Genomic DNA, 13,906 nt, shown 5'->3' with positions numbered 1-13,906 from the left:
CTTTTGGTTAGTGTCCGTATGGCAATTACTGACTGTGATAAATGCTATGAACGAAATTAAAAAAAAAAAAAAAGTTTGAGATAGAAAGCAATTAGCAGAAACTTTATAAAGGATTTCAAGGAATACCTCTGTCCAAGGAGGTGGTACCAGCCAATCAAAGACCCAAGGAAAGAGTATTTCCTTTAGAGGGAAAAATAAATACAAAAATAAATACATGGCCCTAGTCCTGTAAAAGTATATACCTGCTGGGGAAGAGATGTAAATACCAGGGACAGAGTGGCTAGAGATGAGTTCTGAGCCAGGTAGGAACGAGATTGTGTAGGACCATATAAACCAGGATTGGCAAACATTTTCTGTAAAGGCTCAAACAGTAAATACTATAGGCTTTGCAGGCCAAATTTTTTCTGTAGCAGTGACTGAATTTGCTATTTAGTGCAAAAGCAATCATGGATAATACATAAGCAAATGAGCAAGACAGTGTTTTAATAAAACTATTTACAAAAACAGGCAGCAGACTCGATGTGGCTACAGGCTATAGTTCACCAACCCCCGATATAAACCAAGGATAAGGATTTAGAATAGTCTAAATGCATTGGCAAGTCTTTAAAGAAGTATTTTGTTGCTGATATTTTTTGTTTGATTGTTTGATTGTTTAGTAAGAGTCTAATATATATTTTCAATGAATCACTCTGGTGCTTTGTGGAGATTGGGTAGTAGGGGTACAAAAGTGAAAGCAGTAAAAATGGAGTTACTAATGCTCATCCAAAATGTAAGATCACTTGAATAGAGTAGCTTAGTATTGACCTAAAAATCCAACATATAAATCGATGGAAGGAGGGAGAGAACTTGGTGATGGATTATATTTTAGAGATGAGGAAAATACATAAATCAAAGATGACTCTTAGTGGCATTTAATGGCATAGAGAAAACTTGGAATCGAACAAGATGGATAGACAGAAAAATTCCATTCTGGACATGTTTTATATTTTAGATGCCTATTAAACATCCAGTGGAGATTTAAGATAGACAGTTGGATATGGAGCTCAGAAAAATGTTTAGGTTAGAAATATTACGTAAAGTCTATGGCCATGCCACCCTGAACACGCCCGATCCCGTCTGATCTCAGAAGCTAATAAGCAGGGTTGGGCCTGATTAGTACTTGGATGGGAGACCACCTAGGAAGATTTGGTGCTGTAGGCTAAAAAAAAAAAAAAAAAAGAATCAAAAAATTGCTGATAGTCACTTGATTTTCACTTACAAAGACATTAGTTCCACATGGTCCTATTGAATGTACCTTTATAATGAGGCAAGGGGAAAAAATATGAATAGTACAGAGGCATGCCTGTACTATTTAAAGGTCAAAAGAATGTACCTTTATAATCAGGCAAGGTGAGAAAATAAGAATAGTACAGAGGCCTGCCTGTACTATTTAAAGGTCAAAAGAGAGGAAATGTCAGCCAAAGAGACTAAGAAGGACCAGCCAGTGAAGATGGAACAGAACCTGGAGAGTGCCAGGTAAGCCCAGAGAAGAGAATGATTCAGAGAAGCTACTTTGAATGCTGCTAAAAGGTTGAGTAGTAAGAGTGAAGAACTGCCATTGAATTAGGCAGCATAGAGGTCATTGAGAAGAGAACAGGAGAAGACAGCAAAATGTGGGATCCGTTAAGATATGAGAGGTGAGGACATTAACACAACATGTATCGACCGTTCTTTTGAGGTGCTTTACTGCGATGTTCAGAAGCTAGAGGATGATGAAGGCTTTGTGTTTGTTTATTTTAAGATCAGATACAAAAGTATAACTTAATGCCACCAGAAATCAGCTGTTAAAGTAACGTAGGTGATGCAAGAGCAGCCAGGTGCCTGAAGGTGGGAAGTAGTTAAGGAGATAAGGAGATGACAGTGTGGGTGACCTATAGTACCAGCGAAACAGAGCAGGAACCTCAATTAGCCATACTCTAAAATCTGGATTTCAGTTTTTTCTTTTAAGTTCTTAGTTTATTAATCCTCTTATGAAAAATCTGCTCAATCACAAAAGGTAAAGTCACTAACGATTCTTTACTTCTTCTGTTGTCCAGTCTCCACCTCACTTTTTGCCAGCACCGACACTGGCCTTTGCAGTCGCCCTAACTCTCCTCACTCTGTTCTTGCATTCCTTTCACTGTTTTCTTGAGGTCTTTTTCTTCTCATACAGGCCATGTCTTGCAGGTCTATTTTCCAGTTCATTTTTCTTTGTATTATCCAAGGAATGATAAATCATGCCAAAGCCAGTGCCTTGCCACCACCAAAATGGGTTTTGAATGTAAATGCAAAGATGACATCTGGTGTGGTCTTGCACATTTTGGCTAGTTTTTCCCAATTTTCTGTCTTAGGTACTGTTGCCTTCCCAAGGTGAAAGATGTCAATGACCGTTTGTTTCCATTGCAGTAGTCTATGGGTCATGAACTTCCTGGTCTGGATAATTCCTGTGTCATTCATGAAGACAGCTGACCCTCAAGCAGCCAGGGAGGAAAAGAGCTGGATTTCAGCTATAACCTTCCAGCCCTGACAGATGACTTTAACTATGTCATCTATCAACAGATGGATAAGGCAGTGTATTTCCAATATAGAAAGTAAAAGAAAATTACAGGTGTGAAAGACATAAAATAAGACCAGGGAACACAGATTTTGAAATGTATTGTGAACTTTGTTCCTGTAAATATTGGCCCAAGATGAAATAATCAGAGTTCAATACATTCTGCTCAGTAAAGCTGGACAGGGAAGAATTGTTCCACTTTTATGAGACAAGAATATGAATGGCTTCTTGGTAAACAAAACAATATTTCAATTGTGACAAAATAGGAGAAGGAGAGAAATAAGAGAATTGGGGGCTTTTAGAATCTCATTTAGACCACTAACACAAGATGTTACCAAGTAAGAATCTTTAACCAAGACACATTGGCAGGATTCTAAATAAAAATTTATTTTTTATTTTTTAAAATTTATTAAACTATTTTTTTTAGGCGAGGCAACCCTTGGTTAACCTCACAGATTGCAAGGACTTTGTCAACTTACTATCCCTTATTTTTTATTTTTTTACGCCTATAGCACCTAGTCTTCCTAGGTGGTCTCCCATCCAAGTACTAACCAGGCCCAACCCTGCTTAGCTTCCAAGATCTAAATAAATTTAAATATTTAAATAACTCCATGCACATCGATAAACAGATTCTGCCTGAAATTTCTCTAGAGTTTTCCTACCTACCTTGGCCCCTTCCATAGTACCTCCCCAACTACTAAGGGTTAATGCCTAAGACAGCAGGCTACCTCTGCTCCTACCTATCTTTGCTGTCATTTTTCTCTCTAGTACCCTTCCTCTCAATCCACCACTGAAAATTGAGCAGACTACCACTAATGTAAAGAAAAGTAGCTCTCCCTTCTGGATTTCTTCCAAACACCTCCCCTCAACTACAAAATTTCTCCAAAGGTCTAGCTCATGGCTTAGTTTAACACAAGCAGGTGTACAACCCCGAGAGAGAAACCAAAAAGAGGATGGCAAGCTCAGGGCACAATGGCAGTGCACAAGACAGGAATCTAACGCAGAACCCAAAGAATAGGAATGTGTTTTGAGAACCACAAAGTAGTGCAATTTGACTAGAGCACAGACTACATGTAAAGCAGCAGGAGGGGATGTCCAGGATGAGAGAGGACAGAGAGAAATGGACACTCTTGCCAGGGAATCTGGTGCCCAAGCACCTGGTTTAGAATTCCACTTTTTTCTGTGAGAGCTTGGGCAAGTTATTCAACCTTCCATGCCTAGTTTGTTCATCTGAAAAAGTGGAGTAATAATAATATCTCCTCATAAGGGTTATTTAGAAAATTAAGTGAGTTAACGGGTAAAACGTGCTCAGAAAAGTTCCTGACCACAGTGAATATTCATTAAAAGTTAGCCGCTATTATTGGTGGAGAGCAGTATCTTATTTTGGTAAAAAGGAGTGCTGTGGCTGGTTCTATGGGCAAATGTTGGCATTTTAGTGACTAAATTTAACCATTTCTTATGTCATCACAGCATGAACGGTGCATACTGCAAACTAGTCCAAAATGGTCCATGTCTTAAACAGGGAGTGGGAGGCTTGGCTGAGTCACAGGGGATGCAACAGATTAAGGTCCTATAAAAGAAGTTCATTAGCATCCAGCTGGCCCAGCATCATTATAGGACAGTTCATAGATGCTTTAGGACTGTAGTTGGATACTGCTTGAGAAGCTCAATAGTAGGATTTCCTTATTTCCTGTTGTAATTTCCTAGAACAACTCCTATTTGACACATAATTCAGCTAATACTTAAATTTTGCTACTTGGCGAATAAAAGTTTTAGATAGTATAGGTGGTTTAATAGAAATACAATTTGGCCCCTTGACACAGATTGATGAACATTAGTCTCGAGAGGCAGGCATGTTACACTTTTTTCAGTACCACTTGGTTCTTTTAACCCCCTAGATGGTCTAGGGACAAGAATTTTATACTGAAATTTGTTCAGTGTAAGAACTTGAATCTATGAAATCTTGAATCTTGAATCTATGAAATCTAAAAAGCCAAGGCTTTTTAGAAAGCGAATGTACATACATACAAATTCCATACAAAGTGTAATTCCATAGAAAATCCAAAAGCTAGAAATCAGGCAATCAGCTTATTTTTGGTACCAAATGAAACAAAACAGAAATTGATATAATATTGTTCTCACTTTATCCCATGCCTTATTTTTTTAATTTGTTGTAATAAGAAATTGGCTTACTTTAAAAATGTTTACAATTAACTTATCACAATAAACCACTCACTGAGTTTGTATATTTAAAATGGTAAACTAGCATACCTAAACACTTATGTGGTAATGATAGGTAATGTCTCCAAAATTTTCTGGGAAGGAAAGGAGGAAAGAGAAAGATAAATATCTGTATACAAACTTCCTGCTCTGAACTGATTTTTACTGATGTTGGGTGGTAGGACCCGTTAATTTGCCATCAAGGTCTCATCAGCCTGGGCCAATGTCACATGATTTCTCTGTCACTGCAATCCCCTAAACAGAATGTCAGATAGAGGCTAATGAACAGTTCCATGAAATATAAGAAAAAGGAAAATCATTCATTACCTCTTAATATTTGTTAGCTCTGAAACATATGGCATTTTTAAATTGTATTTCAATGAAGGGTCATGCATGTTACCTCTGTCTTGGAATGTGAACTTGTCAACATTGCTCAAAAAAAGTTGGAGTTCAACATTTTATCCTACTGTATACTTTTGCAAAAATGCACTGAAATTATGCACCATAGCCAGCTGTGATGAATATTTGTTGTGAATAAATTAAATCAGTGACGAATTATTAGCATTGTGCCTGTAGGTGAGAGAAGGAAAATAAGAGAAATGGTCACCTTTTAAATCATCCATTTACAAAAATTTAAACAGCTAGAGTACACTAAAAGAGCAGACTTGTCAAAGTACAGCCTCCACAGATTACCAGATTCTTAAAAATTATAAAGGCAATATTTTGACATTAAAGGAATTTATGCAATAAAAACATCTCTTAAGTTTATCACTCTTTTAGTTGACTGCATAACTTTCCATTTTTTCTTAATTGTTATTGAGTCCTTTGCAGGTCTCACACCATCTCAGCTATTGATGCCCCTGACTCATGCCTTCCTTCAGCCCTCCCCTGAATCTCACAAGAATAAAGGCTGGAGGAGGCCTCCCGTGGGCTCCCAAGGCCCTGGACAGTAGGATTTAGAAGATCTTCTGCTCTGTACTTGAGGATTCTATAGCTCTCAGTGTTCTATGATTGCAGTAGCTCACAATTTCTGGAAATGACTCCCCTTCCCATCAACTACCGTCCACCTCTGCTGGACTCTTAGGTATCTAGTGTTTGTTTCACAGTGCTTCCCAGTTTTTGGTACCAGGAGTGCAGCCCACCATCTGAGCCAGTGGGCTAGAGTTTGTTCTAACCTCCATCCAGCTAAGGACCAGGATTAGGTTTCAATCCTCCCTTGACTTCTCTGTTTGATATGACAGGAAAATTCTTCCTTCTGTCTCTGGCTTCTCTCCATCTCCACTTCCCACTTCTGAAGCCGGGCAGTCTTCTCCGAATCTTTCAATTCAAATGCCCTTCGAGCAGAAAGTCTGTGTAGTGTCAGATGGGTATATTATTGCCACAGTCCCTGGGACCGAGCGTGTGAACTGCTGTCCTCTTGCCAGGACTTTTTGGTAGGTAGCCAGCTCCTCTTATTCCCTTTTGTTCTTATTTCAGTCCTCTCAATCCCTGTGTACACGTGGCTCATTTACCCCTGCACAGCTCATTTATATTAAGTCCCTCATGAGAGCCATCTTTTACAGTTGCAACCATAATCAGTTGACCAAACTATTATTTTATGACTCAGCATAATTTTTTAAAAGTCTACATTGCTTCATATTCTCCATAATGGCTCATTTTCATGGTCGTATATCATTTCCGGTTAAACATTTACATAACCATTTCCCTATTGTTGAGTCGTAGGTTATTCCCTCTACTCGTATGGCTAAATAACATAATGGTAGAATGCAAAATCTACAGCCTGACGTTTAACGCACTGTGGCAAGTTACTTAAGCACTTTGTACCTTGGTTACCTTATCTGTAAGATGAGAAGTGAGCACGTGAGGATTAAATAAGTATGCAAAGCATCTAAAATGTGTCTGGCACAGAGTAAGTACTGTACAGGTGTTGGCTATTGTAACTATTTTTTTACTTTCAATACATATAATATGTTCAGTGAACATCTCCATGTATCTTTTTCTTTTAAAAACTTTTTAAAGAATACATTTCACAAGCTCATTTACTCGATCAATGGAGGACTTTTTTTTTTTTACTTTTGACCTATACCCAAATTGCTTCTCAAAAGGCTATGCTCGTTTCCAATGTTATAATAATGTATTAATATATAGTTTTTAAATAAATGTCAAAACTGTCACCATTTTTACTATGCTATTGATTAATAAAAAATAAATTTTTTATTTTTTTTGATTATTAGCAAGTATGAGTTTTTTTAAGTATGTTTACAACATGACTGTTTTTCTCAATTCTGTGTAATCCTTTATAATATTCTGAATGATCGCATAATCGATGGATCTCACTTTTTATAATACAGAAGTAAACCTACAACTTAAAAAATATGATACAATGGTGTTGTAGGAGAAGCACTGAAGAAGGAAAACAAGCCCAGCCTTGGCCACCACCGTAACTCTTTTCCATGGCTTAAGACAATCACCAGTGGAGAGAAATCTGCTGAGCTGCACTGGAGACTCCTCACCCCCAAACAGCGAACAGTGTGCTACGAAATGAGAACACGGAGCTGAGCAAAGAGTAGACACCCACTGCCTAGCAGCATGTACACATGTGGGGAATACGTGCGTGTGAGTGTCTGCTGTACCATGCCATTAACCTACTGATAAAGGCGTATTCCAGGCCTTAGCAATGCCAGTGTTCCTCAGTGTTAATAACTCACTGGGAAAAATTCTCTTTTGCCAAATGTCAATTCTTCATGAAGAGTACATGTTTATATTCTGTTTTCCAAACTTATGACAAAAAGTTGGTTACCATCCCTCACTAATGTAAACATAACTCTAGCTGTAAATAGGGAAACCAAAATTTAGAATTTAAGATTCTAGGATGAAAACTAACATCTAATGTGGTAACTCTAATGGGAATTATTTCAAATTTAGTACATGAATATAGCTTGGATATCAACAGAATACAGTGATTTTTGTATTCAAATTCTCTGTGCAGTTTTAGGAAAGAAAATATATGTGATAAGTAACCTAGCAGAGGACTTTCTGCCTTCGATGGCTTACTTGGCTTCTCTACATTGAGCCATTCCCATTGAATCAGTGTGTTAATATCAATCAGTTAAAAATTCTTTTGAGTACCTATAATGCTTACTGTATTCTTAATATTCTGAAAAAAAAATGAAAACTTCAGGTTATAATCTAACATGAAAGGGTATAAATATTTTTTTTACATATATGTTTGGAGTTAGATGTGAAGGTACCTCTGATACTCTGAGTGTGCAATATATGTATGAAATATATATGAGCAATATGTTTTTGCAATATATGTATGGAGAGAGACATATCTATTTTATATTTTAAATAATTCTATTTATAGAATTTGATTTACATTTTAGAAATGTATATTCTATAAAATTCTGTATATTTCTATATATGTGTTTCCTCTTCAATATCAATGACTATAACAGCACCTGACATTTAATAGGTATTTATTTAATATTCCAGATAGATTAATAAATAAGTTTTTTCTGACCAAATATCAGCTGGAAGTGACAGCAATAAACCAAGCCATCCATTCTATTTTTTAAAATATTATTAGAAGTTGAAAACATTCAGGGGAAGATATGAACAAATGTTTTTATAGAATCGTAATACACAATTTTTGAAACCACATAACCCTGACGTCATAGAGTCAATAAGCATTTGATTGCCAAAGGAAATGTTAGCTTGTCTACAATGGAGCTATGAAGCCTTCATCACTTTACAAATGATGCAAAATTTACAAAACTGACATATTGCTTATGTCACTGCCAACGCTCAGAGCGAATCTCTTCTCATAATTGACTAATCTTTTCTACTTCTCTGGGACTGTTCAGGGGGCTAATCTCACAGTCTTTCCATTGGTATCATTTTTCAAATTTGCCCTTGAAATATTGGGAGATTTAAAACCAACTAGGAAAACTTTTTTCCAGCAGCATTTTAGTACTTTATTCCTTGTTAAATATAGAATACAAACAAAAAGAAAATTCATTGGAATCTATATTTATAACCTTAAGACAGATTGAGACATTTTTTATAAACAGCATCCTAACCTATCCTGAAATATGCTTAAACCTAGGGAGAGTGCTGGCCTGTTAGTAGAGCTTACCTATTTGTTTGTTTCGTTGTTTTCAGATATTGAAGGAGGAAAGAAAGCCCTAATGAGTTAGCATGTTTTAACGGGCAGCTGCAGAACTTCCTTGCACATTGGCTCTGAGTGCATCACACTTAATCTGGGCAGAGAACCAATGTCTCGTGCTATTGAGCAGCAACCTGTGGATCTGCTTAAAAAATGGTCTGACAGCTCCCACAGAGATTTCTGTCTAGTTTCCTTCAGCCTCCACATTGGTGGATTTAGGTGAAAAAGCATGATGATAAAGGAGAAGGCTGTTTTGGGGAACATGAGAAAACATTGTAGAATGATCAGAGGCCTAAGAAATACCATGAGACATTCTTTTTTCCAGCACGAAAAATAAATGTGAAACTTGATTCACCGTAACAAGCAGTAGGAGTTTTTGGAGTAGAAGAGGTTGTATTGACAAAAGAGAGCCTAGACTACTTGATGACAGTAAGGACTGGGAATTTAAATGAACTTTGTCGCTATTGCCAGTTTTGTGAGAGAAAGACATCCCTGGTAGAGCACAGATGGCATGTTTGAACCAGAAGCTGATGATGCCAAGAGGTTAGTATGCCTGAGAGCACTGCATATTGATCTGTGAGTGAGACTGCAAGAGAACTAGCTATGAATATTGATCTGTGAGTAGGACGCAAGAGAGCTATGAAGAAGAATTCATAATTCTCTCTAAAGCACTCGAGAGAATCAAAGCAACTTGAAATACACATCTAATATTGGAATTATTTTAATTCCCCTGCTCTCTTCTGTGTTCCATCTTAAAATAACTAGAAGAAATCCCATCTGTTTAAAATGCAGCACACAAAATTAAAAACATGGAACATTAGAAACTAGTGGTTAGTTAAGAAATATTTGCATGCAGAATTAAGAAAAAAATATGCAGGAAGCACAGGAATAGCAAGAAAAGAAAATCCAAAAAAGTTAAGGCCTGATTTGCTTCAGGAGCAAAATTAAACTGTGATACTGCAAGTATGGGCTTTCACAGGGCTCTCTTCCCTTAAATGACAGCCTCTATTTTTAGAAGTACTTGGCCAGTTTTGACTCTATCTTCTTCAGTACCTGATGGAGACTCAGATTGCAAAGGATACAGAAAACCTTCCCTGTGGCTCTGTCATCTCAACCCAAATGTCTGATGTTCTCCATGAAGCAATATAAGTCTCTCTTTCTATTAATAAACCTTACTTGGAGGAGGTAAACTTTAATAATCTAAAAATACTTGGGTTTCTTGAAACGGAGCTTTCCTAAGGCCACAAGCATTTTTAGATTCCTCATCATTAGTAATTAACATTCATTTAGCGATTCTGGATATATTGTATAAAACAAATTTAAAATGCAACTTCTTAGTCACATGTACAGTAAAATCTAAGAAGAGAAATAAAATCTGACCCAGAAAAACTAATCTGAGAAATTTCATTCAAATCCACCTGCGAGAGTTTTGCTTATTTAATTTTAAAATGTAAGCTGGAATATTTTTTCAAATATTTTTTCTTTAAATGTCTTCATTTTTTTGTAAACAGTTTCTCTTTTGTTGAATCAAATGAGACATCAATGTCAAAACAATGGTGCTGTGATTAGGTAAACTGTGGCCATCCAATGGAAAGAGGTATACTAAAATCTTTTACTATGATTGTGGTTTGTCAATTTCTTCATTGAGTTCTACTGGTTTTTGTTTTATAGATTGCGAGGCTATGTTATTGCTTGCAAACAGATTTGGAATCGTATGTCAATCTAGAAAACTGACCGTTTTATTATGAAATATACTACAATATGAAATAGAGATTTCTATCTTTAGTAATGCTTCTTACCTTAGAAACCATTTAAAATATATATTATAGCATAGCTACATGGCTTCCATGGTTAGTAATTGCATGGTATATCTTTTTCTGTCTTTCTGCTTTAACCTTTGTGTCATTATATTTGAGGTGTGAATCTTGTAAACAGCATATTCTTGAGTTTTGTAGTTGTTTTGGTTTTTAATTCAATCTCTTTTAATTTAATATTTAGTCAGCAACTATAAACTAATGACTGGCACATTTGAATTTAATTCTGCCATCTTACTACTTGCTTTCTAGTTGTCAATTGCTTTTGGGTCCTTTTACTTTTTTTACCATCTTTTTGATTAATCAAATTTTGTATTTTATTATTTAATTTTAGCTCTATTAGTTTGTTGGTTATACATTTTTTATTACCTTTCCATGGTTATCCTGGATATTATTACATATAGTTCCATCTTTTTATAACCTATCACAAATGAATATTTTTACCATTTCCAAAGAGGACCTGAGACTCTTTTTACTCTGTTTTCACTTCCCACCTTTTTGTGATACTGTTAAGAACCTTACTTTTACATTTCTTTAAATGCAAAAGTCATTATTATGGTTTTATGAAGTTAATATTCATTTATATTTACTCACATATTTATCCTTTTTGATGCTGTTCACATATTTAAATTCTGTGTCTATAACTAGGTTGTAGGCACCTAAACAAGGCTTATTTGTCTTCTTCATAATATTACCCCTATGTGTTTCCTCAATCTCATCTCTGGCCAGTGCTCTAAACAACTAAAGCCATAGCAAACACTTATTCCCAACTCCTGGCTCATTATACGATTTAGCAGGCTAGCTATTATTTGGTATCTGCAGATGTCACTCCTTTTCCTTCTGAACCCCAGCTCTGTCCATCAGTTTTCTAAGTCATACTCTGTCTTCAAGATTAGCTCAGATATCTCCAAAGACAAGATGCTCCATGCCCTAATCAGATCTGGATTGCATGTCACTCTGTAAAATGTGTTTGATTGGCTGTGTTCTAATTAAAAGTTTACAGGACTGTCTCTCTACTAGACTTTGAATTTCTTGGTACCAGGCTCATGTTTTGTGTTCTAGGGCTACTGTAACAAAGTTCCACAAAATGAGTGGTTTAAACAACAGAAATTTATTGTCTCGCAATTCTGGAGCCCAAAAGTTCGAAATCAAAGTGTTCTTAGAGTGAGTTCGTTCTGAGGGCTGTGGGAGAAGGTTCTGTTCTTTGCCTTTCTCCTGGACTTGTAGATGGCCATCTTCATGTTCACATGGTATTCTTTCTGTATATTTGATTCTGTTTCCAAATTCCCCATTTATAAGGAAACTAATATTGCATTAGAACCCATCCATAATTACTTCATTTTAACTTGACAAAGATCTTATTCCTAAATAAGGTCACCTTCTGAGGCACTGAAGGCTAAGACTTTAACATGAATTTTGAAGGGACACAAATCAACCCTTACCAGCACATTAGAGGTATTTAATTACTGTAGGTGGATTGATTGATTGATTGGGGGAACAAAGGATTTGTATTATTTATGTGGACATACAGTAAAGGTTTTGATTGACTAACTTGCTGTATTTCTGGCAAAGGAGCCCATCTTTCAGTTTCTACATAAGAGTTCTAGACAGTATATGAATTGACAAAAGATGAGAGAAATGATATAAATGTTTAGATGCCTGTAGTGATAGAAATGATTTTTAAACTGTTATTACATATAAAACAAAGTTCCCTTGGCCTAAAAAAAAGTTTTATTTGTAATATTTTAATTAAATTTATTATACTGAGAAATATTTTTAAAAAATTTGTAACCCCCCAAAGTATTTTTCACTAAATACATTTCTCTGAACATTTAGAAACAAGCGATTTTTAAAATACAAAAGTTGGAATTTAGTCACCAGAGGGAGCTATATGTCACTGTCATTAATAACTTAAAGAGCAAATGTCAATATTTGGAAAATTATAAACATTGTTAGGAAGTAAACTTATAAAGTGAGAAAATGAGGAATAGAGGGGCAGTAAGAATAACTCAGATTTGAACAAATTAACATACTTGGCATTTATAGAACATTCTACTCAACAAGAGCAGAATGCACTTTACAAGTGCACATAGAATAGTCACCAAGATTAACCATATTCTGGGCTATTAAATAAGTCTCACAAAATTAAGAAGAATTCAAGGTGTACAAAGTATGTTCTCTGACCACAATGAAACTAAGTCAATAACAGAAATATTCATAGAAAAATCCCTAAATATTTGTAAACTAAATTATCTGCAAATTTATAAAATAATTAAAAAGGAAATTGCTAAGTATTTTAAACTGGATGAAAATGAAAACACTACGTATTGAAATTTATGGGGTGCTAATAAAGCAGTACATAGGGGAAAATGTATAGAACTAAATGCTTTTCTTTTAAAAAAAATAAAGTTCTCAAATCAATGACATCAGCTTTGACCATGAGTAAATAGTAAAATAGAAGAGCAAATTAAACCCAAAGTAGAAAAATAATAAAATTATAAAATCTAGATTGAAAGCTAAGAAATAAGAAAAAAAAAAAAAAGAATAGAGAAAATCACTGAAATCTAAAGCTGCTTCTTTGAGCAGATAAACTTGATAAACCTCTAGACCAATCATGTGATCAGAACAGAGGGAAGACAAAAATGACCAAGACAGGAATGAGAGTGATGACATCACTACAGACTTGGTAGAGCTGCTGTTAAGCTATAGCTAGGAATCCAGTTTTCCTAATCTATAGGTTAAGGAAAGAATGTTTTTGGCAGCTAGTCTTTCCCATTCTGATCTCTGTAGACAGTTTGAATCTCTGTCTTTGGGGCCTCTATAGAGTTTTTCTACTTACTCCATCATATTCTAAATTACCCCTGTATGTATCTGACTAGACAAAGAGCTTCTACAGACAGGTGTTGAAAAAATACTTGAAAACAAGAAGGTGTAAAATACTCTAGATTGTTTAAGGCATAACAATGAGAATAAATATTAGCAGAGTCAGCAGACACACAGGGAGTTCTCAGGGACACAGCCTGGCAGCCCCTCTGAAAAAAAAGACTTGACAGACATAGCAGAAGGGAGCAGCTGGATCTCTTTCTTGCCTGTCACCTTTAATTTACTTTTTCCAGATTATTCATGAGATTG

General features: G+C 35.7%; 2 pseudogenes; one reads left to right on the top strand and one right to left on the bottom strand.

Moving 5' to 3' along the window:
- The first annotated feature begins 1,078 nt into the window (after positions 1–1,078).
- On the top strand, positions 1,079–1,200 carry LOC112483721 (annotated as a pseudogene).
- Positions 1,201–2,083: 883 nt separating this feature from the next.
- Positions 2,084–2,475, bottom strand: LOC107195997 (annotated as a pseudogene).
- Positions 2,476–13,906: the final 11,431 nt, after the last annotated feature.

Source organism: Pteropus alecto, unplaced genomic scaffold (assembly GCF_000325575.1).
Source record: "Pteropus alecto unplaced genomic scaffold, ASM32557v1 scaffold164, whole genome shotgun sequence".
Taxonomy (NCBI): domain Eukaryota; kingdom Metazoa; phylum Chordata; class Mammalia; order Chiroptera; family Pteropodidae; genus Pteropus; species Pteropus alecto.
This window is presented reverse-complemented; position numbering and strand designations above follow the sequence as displayed.